This window comes from Palaemon carinicauda, chromosome 21, assembly GCF_036898095.1.
Source record: "Palaemon carinicauda isolate YSFRI2023 chromosome 21, ASM3689809v2, whole genome shotgun sequence".
NCBI classification, from domain to species: Eukaryota; Metazoa; Arthropoda; class Malacostraca; order Decapoda; family Palaemonidae; genus Palaemon; species Palaemon carinicauda.
This window is the reverse complement of record NC_090745.1, coordinates 26,270,443-26,284,082: the sequence shown is the minus strand read 5'-3', so window position 1 is coordinate 26,284,082 and position 13,640 is coordinate 26,270,443. Positions and strand designations below refer to the sequence as shown.

At 45.4% G+C, this 13,640-nt stretch overlaps 1 protein-coding gene across 2 annotated transcripts in view; it reads right to left on the bottom strand.

The window, feature by feature from the left end:
* LOC137615223 (transmembrane protein 267) overlaps window positions 1-13,209 on the bottom strand; it is a 57,140-nt gene extending 43,931 nt beyond the window's left edge. The window contains exon 1 of one of the 2 annotated variants that reach the window (XM_068344903.1): window positions 12,742-13,209. The gene's annotated coding sequence lies outside the window, so the exon portion shown is untranslated. The remainder of the gene's footprint in view (window positions 1-12,741) is intronic. The other variant, XM_068344904.1, reaches the window with a different exon arrangement.
* Window positions 13,210-13,640: the final 431 nt, after the last annotated feature.

The window sequence follows — 13,640 nt, the reverse complement described above, 5'->3', positions numbered from 1 at the left end:
CAGTAATTTCAACATAACTGGAACTTGGGTATTGAAATTTATAACGGGGCGTCGTTAGTTACTAGCATTGGCGGGGATGCCCCTCCCTTTTACCAGCACACTGAGTAAAGTAGTGACCTTCACCTAGGACTTGCTGGGTGATAGAGTCAGGAAGTGTAACTTAAAAGGTCATTGGTTTGTATACAGTAGTTAGGAAAAATAAAATCACTTTACAAATTTGTGATTTGTTCCTACATGATTACAACCCCTCGTCCTTTAATAGGAGACTTATCATTAGGAGGAAGTTCCTATGACCAAGCTGGCTGGTTTAAAATGGGGTGAGGCATGCCTAGCTGAGGAGCATTAAATATCTTTATCCTCCAAAGAGGAAGGGTCTGGCAAAGGTTGCTAGCAATGCTCTGGAGGAGTTCTTCCCCTGTAGATGTGAAGATCAGGAGACTGATGATCTACAAGAGATACAAAGTCCTCTGGCAAGTCCTCTAACAAAGGGTGCTTCTCGAGAGCACTTTGGACACATCTTCCTCGGTGGACTCTGGAGAAGAAGAGCCAGTGACTTCTCTCGCAAGGGCTGCACTCTGTTCCTGCAGGACCCTTGATGAAATCACCTCCCCATGCCACTCTTTAGAAAGGGGACCTTGATGTCCCAAGGAGGGCCGCAACAAACAAGACGACATCAAACCGTAAAGAGGAAGAAAGAGGAGAAACCCACAAGGAGGAGGCCCCCTTGATTAGCTAGGGAAAATGAGTTGGACTCCTTCCCTCGAAGCTTGCCCCAAGGTTAAAGGGTCACCTTTCTTCCCCGACCAGCCCTCGGAAGGGACTAATAGAGAAGGGTTAGAGGGCAGAGTAAGAGGGGCAGGTAAGGGAAAGAAGTTGGGATTTCTTTGACCTTGAGGATGAGACATAGCTGAAGGATCCCTCTTAGACTTCTTTTTCTTCGTCCTGACATACATCTCCTACTGGGAGGGCAACCACTCACAACACTCATCACAGGGGGAGCCCTGACTGCAGGAGTGTTCTTTGCAGGCGGGGCACGAGGTTAGAACCCTTCTCCCTTGAGCTCATGAAGGTTACGCACTTTTTGCCTGCCATCCCCGGTCATTTCTGCATATCAACAGGCATCCTCACAAGTCAATGAAGTCACAAACATGCTGGAAACGAGAAAGAAATTCTATTAGAAAGGTCTGACAAAAATCCAGCTGGCGAGAACATCTGCACTTGCTGACAGCTGCTATCAAAGTGACTACTCAGCGAACAAGAAGAAGGAGCAGAGTTTCCCCACTCCCAGCCAGTAACAACCGGCCACCTACCTACACCTGGTATGAAATTTCCTCTGCCATATCCAGCTTCACTGTTATCATTCTCCCATGTAAAGGACAAAGGTTTGTATTGTACATATTTGTACCAGAACAATATACAGTACTGTAAATATAAGCAGAGTAGACAATACAACTAAATTATGTTAAAAACGTTTCTAGCTCATTGATATTCAAACAAAAGCCTCTATATCAACGCTATCTAATAGAATATCAGCAACAGATTTACCATAGAGATGGTATTCTCATATCTAATTTATTTACTTATTTTGAGCAGTGCATCAGAATGAACTCAACATACAGTCATTTGTCTCCATATGCAGACACCTGCAACTGCTTCAAAGATAAAGTTAACTACTTAAGCCCAATACATAACGGAATTAAAATGAAATGACCCTAAAGGTACTAAGTACACTAACAAGATTATGTTAGATTGTCCTACTTCATGTATATATATTTTCTTCCATTTTCTCTGATAACTCACATGAACTATATTTCTTATCATTCCTGAAGCCCGTTTAAGTGTTTCAAGCTCCGAATGTTCCTAAAATAGAGCCTTGATAACCCCAGGGATATCAAATCAGTTCTTGGGGGTATTAAAATAGGTATCCTGAAAAAATATTACATTAAAGGGGTTTCCTTGATTCACATCTTCATGTAAAGCCCCACTCCATGAAACAGCCAATTGTAGTGTTGCCATATAAGTGGTCATCCAACTATTTTTCATATGTTATTTAGGCTATCGCGTCTATACTAGCCTAATTAGGCTATTACATAGTGCAGTAACATATTTTGTGTGGGTGGGGAGCTTCGTCTTGGCATGCCTGTGGGAGACTTTTGTTGTTTCAAAAAAAAGAGGAGTACAAGACCCATGTAGCCCAGTCAAATAAATTGTGCTGGATGAGCACAAACAGTGTTATAAAAGTAATGCAATGCAAAAAAAAAAAAAAATATTTTTTTTAAAAATCAAGAGTTGTCCTTCATTCCCTTGTTTACTCAGTACTGTACTGTATAAAAGAAAAAGTCCATACAATTCAGCTGTTTGTTTTTAGCTGCTCCGTTTGCTCTTTTGTACTGATGATTAAAAGTTAAAAGTTGGGTTCAGCAGGCTGATATCAGACAGGGGGTGTCAGGTTGATTTGGAGTTGAACTTTGTGGAATTGGGACTGGAAAACTTTAAGAACCGCTGGGCTATGCCTACTACCTTATCAATAACCATTCATAACTGGCCACACACAAAACCTTTTAGGATTCCTCTTTGGTCACACGACCCGATGGACAGGACCTTCTGCCTATTCCTGGTTCCTTGTTGCTCTCTCCACAACACTATGATTATGGGCACACTACTATAAAAAGCATAGTAGGTGCAAAGCACTGCAATCTGCAGAAAATTCATTATCATTAGTTACCTCCTACACATAGAGTACAGCTTACATACTTTTACTTCTAACTTCAAGAACCTTTCTAATATACTGGGCAACATCTGTAGTTGGTGTTTATAAATTCCCTATTTCTATGCTATTGTTTCTAAATTTTCTTAAGGTAATTCTATACAATAGCTCCGCAACTAATAATTTTGATTTTTTTTTCAGATGAATTACTTAGTGCTTTATCTAAAGCTGGCCATTTTTTGAGGAGGAACAGTATTTTTAGCCTATTTGTTAACCTTTCCAATCTTGGGGGACCCCCTGTGTGAAATCAGTGTTTTTGGGTGGGGAATGAATTAAAGAATCTGTTTTAACATACGAATAATGGCACATGTATAATTAGTAATAAACAAGGCCACCAACTAACCTAAACAAACTACCTAACTTAACCAAGTAGCCGCATCCTTGCCTAACCCAGGTTCTTCGGCCCCTGTGACCCCCCCTTACACAGCCATATAAAATATAAGAAAACCTAAAACACTATGTACTTAGGTTGGCAGGTAAAGGTGAGTTGCACCTTTCCGACTCAATACCCAATGCACAATAACCTCATGAATGAATGAACACAAATAGTTTTGTGAGAAATTCTTATTTCATTTTCAACAAATTTATAACTAAATCTAACACCAATATAATTATATACAAGTAATAAATTAGATTTTATATCTAAATGAGACTTTTCAAACCAAGATCCCTTAAAAATGGATGCGTAAAAACTACACCTTTTTTTCACTTTCTTGTTTTTCAATATAACATGCCTTCTGTCACAATGAAATGCTTTTTTTGTTAATATCAAATTGGCAATTAGAACCACAGGTGGGGCAAATAGTATCACTTTCACTCTTAAAAACACCGTCGTCTTGGCAGTACTTTATTAATCTTTCGATGTTACCATAATAATGCAAAACAAAATCGATATGATCTACATAACAATTGAGACTAGAACTTTGGAGAAAATCCACAGAAATTGATGTTAAAGTAGATAGTAAATGAGAAACCGCACCAGATATTGAAGGTTTACATCCTTCCATGGCTCTCAAAAGACTGAAAAATTAACATTGGAAGTTGTGTGAAAAGTCTCGAAAAGTGTTTGTTTCCTAGTAAAACTGTCACCTGATTGTGTATTCAAATCACGTGATTCTAGTTTTGTTAAAATGCTAGCCCCAAATAAAATGTGGATAATCATCACTGGTTAAAAACTATGACATTTGGATGACATCTTGCTATGTAGAATACAGTCGATGATGTAATAATGACATATGATAAATTTGTAGATAATTTGTATTTTTCCTAACTATACAAACCTTAGCTATTTAATAGGGGTATTACTTTCGGTGTAGCTGAAATGACGAGCCATTAAAATTTAGCGAGGGTTAACTACCCATACCACTAGTTAGCAGGGGTAGGGAAGGGTAGCTTGCTACTGCCCCCCCCCCCCCCCCCCCTTCACACACCAGTGATTGAGCTCACTTTGCTTGGAGGTAGGACTTCAAGGGGGATAAGGCTGGTGGGCAAGTTTTTCTAATTAGCTAAGGTTTGTATAGTTAGGAAAAATACAAATTTCTACGAATTTGTCATTTTTTCCGTAACTGGAATACAAACCACGCTATTTAATAGGGGTGACTCACCCATTAGGTAGGGTGGACGTTCCTGCCAATCCAGCTTTTGGCTTTACCCGGGGGCTCCTTATCTAAGTATGTCAATACTAAAAAATAAGGAGTCCCTGCACCTCGCTAAAACCTTGCTACGCAAGGTTCGCGGCCTACGCAAGCTGTGTTAAGGTATATAGAAGTGTGACCGTCCAGGTAAAGTTATTCCGAGTTCTTTAGAAGGAAAAATTGTGTAACCAGGACTTTCCCAATACCACCTCGCCAGGGTATGGCGACGCAACAGTATTAGTCTTAATACTAGTTACACATGGGAGCATGGTTTACCTGCAGTGGTTTGAGGTCAGCTGTGCAGAGAACGATGCTGCTTTTCCCAAGAGAGGGGAGGATGAAGAAAAGAATAAGAGCCAGTCAAACCTTTTCATTCATGCAGACTAAAACCAGGTAACAATGCCCTTAACCGTCTGCTACTTATCCAATAAGGAGCTCGAAGTATACAACCAGCTGTTGTGCAGCCACCACATGACCGATAGAGAACATATCGAGTCTCCTGTGGGTCACGTCTTGCAGATAGTGGGATGTGAAGAACCTGCGTCACTGAGAAGTTTCTCTTGAATGCCAGGGACGTAGCTAAGCCCCTAACATCATAAGCTCTGGGGTGACATGGAGGAGGGGGGTCTGGATTCAATGCATGGTCTATGACCTTGCGAATCCATGCTGAGATGGTGTTCTTGGTGACCCTCCTCTTGGTCCTTCCTGTGCTGACGAATAGTGCAGGCACACAGGGACAGGCTGTGGCTGTTCTCTTAAGATACAGCCTCAAACTCTTCACTGGGCATAGTAAGAGATGGTCTGGGTCATCTGTTACAGTACGGAGACTAGAAATCCAGAAGGAGTCGAATCGTGGATCTGCTACTCCCGGGTTCTGAGTCTTAGCAATAAACTCAGGGGGAAGCTGAACGTTACCTCTCCCCATTCCCTTGAATGGGCGATGTCGTATGAGAGACCATGAAGTTCACTGACTCGTTTGGCCGAAGCCAAAGCTAGCAGGAACACCATCTTCCAAGTCAGGTGGCGATCAGTTGCCTGGCGTAATGAGAACTCGAACCACATTCCATGGGGGAGGTCTCACTTCTGACTGAGGACAGGTAAGTTCATAACTCCGTATGAGTAAGGAAAGTTCTAGCGATGAAAAAATGTCCATTCCTTTCAGTCTAAAGGCGAGGCTTATGGCTGACCGATAGCCTTTTACTGCCGAGACTGACAGGCGCATTTCTTCACCCAAATGACAGCTGATGACTGTCGAAGGTATCCAGACATTCTAGTCGCAACTTGTTGCGAAAATCCCCTCTGAGAAAGGAGATGCTGGATAGTCTCCAGGTGTGAAGCCGCTACGGCTTTGCGGAATATGTTGGCATGTGGTTGTTTGAGTAGCTTGTGTCGTGGAGGGAGTTCCCTTGGGGGCTCCGTTAGGAGTTGCAGAAGATCCGGAAACCATTCTGCGTGACGCCATAGCGGAGCTATGAGGGTCATTGAAAGATTGACCGATGTTCTGGCCTTGTTGAGTACTCTCCTCATCAGACAGAACGGGGGAAAAGCGTAAACATCGATGTTGTCCCACCGATGTTGGCATGCATCTTGCCAGAGAGCCTTGGGGTCTGGGACTGGGGAACAATACAGCGGGAACCTGAAGTTCAGGGCGGTTGCGAAGAGGTCCACTGTCGGAGAACCCCACAAAGTCAGGACTTTGTTGGCTACTAGATGATCCAATGACCACTCGATACACACTATCTGAGATACTCTGCTCAGGTTGTTGGCGAGCAAATTCCTTTTGCCCAGAATGAAGCATGCCGATAGCGGTATCGAGTGGATTTCGGCCCATCTCAGTATCTCTACCGCTAGATGGGATAGGTGTTACAAAAAAGTATCTCCTTGCTTGTTGATGTAAGCCACTACTGTGGTGTTGTCGCTCATCACCACCACTGAGTGGCCCGCCAGGAACTGCTGAAACTGTTGAAGGGCCAGAAAGACGGCCTTCATCTCTAGGAGATTTATGTGGAGGTACTCTTCCGACTCTGACCAGAGGCCTGAGGTCGTGTGGTACAGCACATGGGCCCCCCACCCTTTTTTTTGAAGCGTCTGAGAACAGCATCAAATCTGGGGGGAGAACGAGAAGATCCACACCCTTTCGTAGGTTCTCATCTGTCACCCACCACTGGAGGTCCGTCAGTTCCGCTGATCCCATGGGGACCTGGATGTCCGGGGAATCGCGAGTCTGATTCCACCGGGACTTGAGTCACCACTAGAAGGATCTCATCCTAAGGCAACCATTGGGAACTAGACAGGCCAATGATGAAAGGTGACCGAGGAGACGTAACCACGCTTGGGCTGGAAGTTCTTCTCATCTGAGAAAAGGTCTTGTGACCTTTCTCAGCCTTGTTATCCTGTCGTCTGATGGGAAGGCTTTGTGGAGATTGGTGTCTATAATCATGCCTAGGTATACCAGTCTCTGTGTAGGAAGCAGGGATGATTTCTTGAGATTTACCATGATCCCCAGATCTTGGCAAAGTCTCAGAAGTTTGTCTTGGTGTTGAAGAAGGGTTGACACTGAGTCTGCTAGGATTAGCCAGTCGTCCAGATAACGGAGGAGACGGATGCCAATCCTGTGCGCCCAAGATGTCACTAGGGCAAATACTCTGGTGAAAACTTGAGGTGCTGTGGAAAGACCGAAGCACAGCACCTTGAACTGGTACTTTCTGTTGTCTAGGCTGAATCTTAAGTACTTCCTAAAAGACGGATGTACTGGGATCTGGAAGTACGCATCCTTTAGGTCCAGTGTACACATGAAATCCTGAGGTCTTACCACTAGTCTGACCGTGTCTGCCGTCTCCATGCTGAACGGAGTTTATTTGACAAACTTGTTCAGGGCTGAGAGGTCGATGACTGGTCTCCAGCCTCTATACGCCTTTCTTACAAGAAAGAGTCGACTGAAGAAGCCTGGGGACCCGTCGAGGCCCTCTTGGAGAGCATCCTTCTTCAACAGGGTCTGGACTTCTGCCCGAAGGGCCTGTCACCTTGCCGATCCCATGGCAAGGGAGTCTATTGACATTGGATTCCTGGTCAGGGGAGGGAGAGATGTTATGAACGGGACGCGATATCCTAGACGATTCACGGAGATTGTCCAGGAATCGGCCCTGAGTTGCTTCCACCTGTCTGAGCAACTTTGTAGGCATCCCCTCACTGGTGGAGACGCAGGGGGAGTGCCTATCCTAGCGTTTGCGGCCTCGGCTGCTCCCTCTAGGATTTTTTCCTCTTATTAGACACTACTGTCTTCGCTGCTGATTTCGTTGTCGTGGTCTTGGTTGGACAGGACTGCTGAGGTGCTGGAGGCTTATAGGGCTTGGATGTCAAAGCCCTATGGAGGAGGGAGTCTCGATGAGACTTCCTCCACCTCTCAGCAACAAGTTCCACATCGTTAGGCTCAAACAGGTGGGCTCCCTCTATAGAGGAATGTCTGAGCCTATTTATCTCGACGCTGGGAACCTGTTGGTGGAACCTCTCAGACAATGCATCTCGACGTTTTAAGATGGTGTTTGCCCACAAGTTCGAAACTTGGTGGGCAAAAAACTCGATCGTGCGAGTGCCTAAGAGGAGAAAGGTCTCCATTGCCTTCGTGGTACGCTCCTTGGAGAAATCCTCGTTTCGTACCAGGATTCCCAAGGTCCCTAACTAGATGTCCAGCCAAGAAGTAGCTTGCATCACATACTTAGTGACCTTTTCCTGGTTAAGGACTTCAGCCGCCGAGAACGAGACCTGCCGGCTGGAGAGTCTCTCAAGAGGGATTCCCCTGGTTAGCTCTTCCAGAGAGTGGTGAAGTGGAAGAGCTGAACTGGGCTCCTCCAGGATCTCAAAGTATCCCCTCTGTTGTAAACGAGGAGGTGGGAGGAGCTTGATCATAGAGCCGGCATGATTGGAGGAGGCAAAGTCAGAGAGCTGTTGGGCGATCTTATCCCTGGTACTCTTCAGACCAGGGCAGGGCTGCACTGGTCTTTGAGGGTTTCTAAGTGCCGAAGACCCGGTCTAAGACCACGTCTTTGCCCTCTCGAGGGGGGTATCTCTAGGTCGGAAAACCCGTTGAGAACCCTCAGCAGAGTCAGAACGTGCCAGAATGCATGTACTGACTCTTGCTGTTCTCCTCCTGATGTTGGACTTGCAGCAAAGTCTCCATCTTCTATCCCCAAGAGCTCTTCTTGGGGTGAGTCGCGGACATTCCTCGAGTGGCTGGGTGTCTCCGTTCTTGTAGTCCTGGCAGAGGACTTTGTCAGTGTCTTGGAGTCTTTGGACTCCTTTCGAGGAAGGAGGTAAGACTCCAACATTAAAGGCCTCTGTGTTGTGTCGCTCCTGATCTCTGATTGAGGGGAACTTTTCGCGTGAAGGGAGGTTTCCTCCAACGGCGGAATGGAGGAAGGCCTCTCCTCACGTGATTCCCTTGGTGAAGGAGGGGGTTGAGTACCCTCTTTATCAGACAGGAAGGGAGAGTATCCCTGGGGAGATACTAGAGGGACTAGCCTTGATGGTCTGCTCGGAGTCAGCTTCACCCTCGGGGAAGTGACCGCGTCGGAAACTCCTCTTTTCCTCTTCAAAGGAGTAGAGGAAGCCATGGTTCAGAGCTATAGGCTGCTCTGATGAGCGGCCGGACAGGGAAGGCTTGAATGCCTGTGTTACAGCTCTGACTAGGGAACTGAACCAAGGCTGCTGACTGACTGATGCACTGTCAGACAAATCCCCTGAAGGGAAAGGGACTGATGGTTCCTTACGAGGAAACACCGTAAAAAGTGGGTCCGCCTTAGAAGGCAGTTTAGGGATCCTGAACCCCTCTGCGGGTGCCTGTTTCCCTTCTCCCGCAAGCCGCACTGAAATGCGTTTGCAGGGAAGGGAATGAGGCGACTGTGACCTGGCCGGGTGTAGTTCCTGCGCCCGTGCCTGTTGGCACACGTGGGCAAGTATTGACGCGTGTGGGCGAGAGCTGGCGGCCTGGCGAGTGTTGGGGCGCGCATGCGGGCAAGTGTTGGCGCGTGCATGCGGGAGAGCACTGAATTGCGCGTGTTGGTTGCACGTGTAGGCGTGTGATGACGCGCGCGCAGGAACTCATTGACGTGCAGGTGAGTGCTGGCGCGCAGAAGAGCACTAGCGCGTAGGAGATCGTGGGCGCGTAGGAGATTGCTGACGAGCAGATCGTGGGAGCGCATGAGAGCGCAAGCGCGCAGGAGGGCACTGGCGCGTGGGCAACCCTGGGCGTGTAAGCACAGGGTGCACAGGCGACCGTGGGCACTTGGGTGCAGGAGAGCGTTGGCACATGATATTGCTGCTGTCTATGAGGGCAAGCAGGTGAAGGGGCGCGCCAAAGCGCTATAGAGCGCTGACGCGCAATCTGTTAATGACGACCTGCTGGTGAGCGCTGATGTCCTGTAGGAAAGCGAGCTGCAGGGCGATGGCGTGCAGCTGCGCACTTTGGTAGAGCCTCAAGAGGCTTTACCGGGAACAGGAACGGTGAAGGAAGGTCGGCAGGTCTGAAGGGTGCATGGTCAGGAACTGGGATGTGCCTTTTGTAAGGGCGAGCATCCACCGATGAGGATCGCGAATGATCCACAGAGAGGTCCAGGACCAAAGTCACAGGACTAGTACTGTAGCAGGTGCAGTGACGGTCGAAGGACAGATGACTGCAGCTGCGACGACGAAGCAGATAAACCAAAGAGGCGCCTCTTCATCGATGGTGAAGGGAGACCTCTAAGACAAAGTGGAGGGCTAGCTTTCTGACGAAGGCACCCTATAGGAGCCGTTGGATCAGCAAGCTGACCGTGCGCCGCAGCTGTCCTTCGAAGAGGAGTCTCTATGAGTGAATTCCCCCGAGGGAGAGAAACACTTGCAGGAGAGACAGACGTTAGACTTAGTTTCCCCCTTGAAGGATGTTCAGGAAGGGGGAAACTAGGTCGGCACCAACCGCTGGAGAGTCTGGAGGGGCAGAGGAGTCGGATGACATCAAGTGTGACACCTCTGACACTACAATGTCGACGAGGGACAGAGGATCTACCTCTGACAGCGATGATGACTGCTGAACAGAAGCACCCATACAGATGAACTGCAGCAAAGCTTCCTTGGAGGGGGGACCCGTTAGCCCCAAGGACGACCAAATCTGCAATAAAGGGGTTAGTTACATGGCCTCACCCGGGGGGAGAGGTGGGGCCGCTTCGCTAGGGGAAGCAACACCATCTCTCAAGGACAAGGGTTGGCCGACATTAACTTAGTCTATGCTACTATTCGACGGTTTCTCATAAGTGGCCGAACGAGTAGGAGCTTCGGAGGAGGGTCGGGAGACGGAAGAAGAGGCCTTGGGTTTTCCTCCCTTCGAAGGAGAAATATCCCGCTTAGACTTCTTCCGCCGTCGCCCAAACCTCTCTCACTGGGAGGAAGACCACTCCCTACACTGATTACACTTATTTACACTATCACACCGTTGACCTCTGCATATAGGACAAAGGGTGTGAGGATCTGTCTCCATCGCCGACATAAAAGTTCCACAAGGGAAGCCGGAGAGTCCAGGGGAGGTGCGCATGGTCACAGAAGTCAACTTCCTAAACACACACTAGAGAAAAGAAACAGCAAAAAAACAGATTAATGGCTGCAACGTCCGTTCATCATCCGAGCCGAAAGCAAAGTGAGCTCAATCATAGGTGTGTGAGGGGGGGGGGGGGCAGTAGCAAGCTACCCTCCCCTACCCTCACTAACTAGCGGTATGGGTAGTTAACCCTCGCTAAATTTTAATGGCTCGTCACTTCAGGTACGCCGAAAGTAATACCCCTGTTAAATAGCGTGGTTTGTATTCCACTTACTGAACAACTGTTTTTAACGTACACATGAACAAATAAGAGCTCAGTCTGAAGAGGAATTTGAGAGAGCTATGAAGTTGAGGGACTTAGTTTGGTAAATATGTGATACTTTAATTACTAGCGAAACTGGAATTTGCTATAAAAAAATGGACGAGTGCTGGCTAATTAGGTATTTTTCTCCATATGTTTAATAGGGGCTGGGGCATAAGAACTTACATATCTGTTGATTAAAATAAGAAGTATGTTTACATCTGAGAGACTGAAGGGGACTTATTGCGCATGCATGGTTTCTGTGTATTTACAATGACAAATGTCAGGTGGTTTTTTAAACCAATTAACAGCTTACAAGTACTACTTCATAAGTTCCCGGAAGTTGTTCTACAACAGCCATTTTTATTCCACCTTCCCCTTCAATTTCAACTTAACCTCCATCACGTAAAGACATCTCCAAGAGGAAGTACATCAGTCTATCTTGGCAATTGATTATGATGGAAATGCTCTCCGTTCAGTGTAAAGCTATTGTTATTCATGTGAAATTAAAAAATAACAGCGAAATAATGACTCAAACTTTTGATTCTGACTTAATTTTTAGGGAAGACTAGCACATTTTCTACTGCAAAGCTTCTGTAAAGATTGCCAGAAAAAAAAAAACAGATGGTGTCAATCATAAGGTAAGGAATTATTTGTGGTTTACTTTTTTATAATGTAAGGATTTATTTGTGATTTACTTTATCATAAAGTAAGGATTTATTTGTGATTTACTTTTAGTTTGTGACCTGGAAAGGCGTTGTCCGGCTAGCGGTTGTGACCTGGAAGGGGGATCCGGGAGGCTTGCTCCCTGGCTAGGGGTTGTGACCTGGGAACTACTAGGTTAGGTTAGGTGGCTTTGTTAGGTTCTATACCCACTTATAATCTCAAAAGTGTCGAATAATCACATTTTGGCCTGTTTTCAGCCACTTACATGAACAATATATTTTTCCAACTGGTTATCTTCTGGTTATTTTGTATTTCTGACCATTATTATTGCTGCAAATCACTCGTTTATGACATTTCCCCACCCCAAAAACAATGGTTTACCACTGGGGTCCCCCATAATTGTCTTTATATAAGGGGGTCCAAACACTCGTGAACTTGTGGTTTGCCAAAATAATAATAGTCAGAAATGCATAAAACACAATTTAGCGAGTAGGAAAAATATATGGTTCATGTATTTGACTAGAAATTTAAGCATCATATATTTACCCTTAGTTTTCTTTTCAGGTGGGTAAAATTTAATTTTGATTTTTAAACCACTTCTAGATCTAGCGCCGCTTAGATATATATATATCAAACGAAATCTTGGACTTTCCTCCTTTTAGTGAAAGTACTTAAATTTGATAATTTGCTGGCGGAGCTACTGTATAGAATTACCTTTCTTAATTCGTTACAGCAAAAAATAGGCTCACCTCCATAGAATTAATAACTTAGGCTTTCCAACCTGACCTAATCTACATGGAGTCCTTACCTAATATGGGGGGTGACGTCCCCTTGCGACCCCCGTGATTGCTGTATTCTTGGCGATAAGGTTGAAAATAACGGAGTTAAGAGGCATGGCCGTCATCATACATACCCGCAAATAAAGATAAAATCTTAAATTTATTTTCCATAAATTTGGTACCAGTGAGCCAAATAATTCTTCGAAATGCTCACCAGTAACAGTGAGTAAAATATATGGTTCACGCGTGTGACAAAATATCAATTAGTCAAAGCATACTCTTTAACTATGGAAAGGTGATTTACTAATGAAATCCATCTTGCTTTTGCACTTATTTTAAATTGTTGTCGAAACTATCTACACTACAGAGTACAATAACGGGCAAGTTTCCGTAATTGTAACCCGACACACTAACAGTGACTGTTAAGGTGTCTGACTCTCAATCTGAGTGACAGGTCACAGGTCACTGACAGCCAGAGTGCAGACCCAGACAGGTGAGAGTTTAGACATTCGGATCAGTAAGATCATACCCCTGTAACGGCGCTTCAATATGGCGAATCAAAATTAAATGAATAAATATAGTTACTCTTGCTTATTTCCCCTTCAAAAACCATTAGTACATTTACCTTCATATAGATTTTCAGGCTTTTAATTGTTAGGTGCTTATTCTCATTTGTGGCATTTTTTCATCAGAAAACTTCTAAGCCGGCCGTTGGAAGCAATGGTGTTAACCAAGTAAATTATTCATATTCATCATATTCATCATCATCTCATCCTACGCCTATTGACGCAAATGGCATCGGTTAGATTTAGCCAGTCGTCTCTATCTTATACTTTTAATTCAATACTTCTATATTTACCATCTCCTACTTCGCGCTTCACAGTCCTCAGCCATGTAGGCTTAGGTCTTCCAACTCTTATAGTGCCTT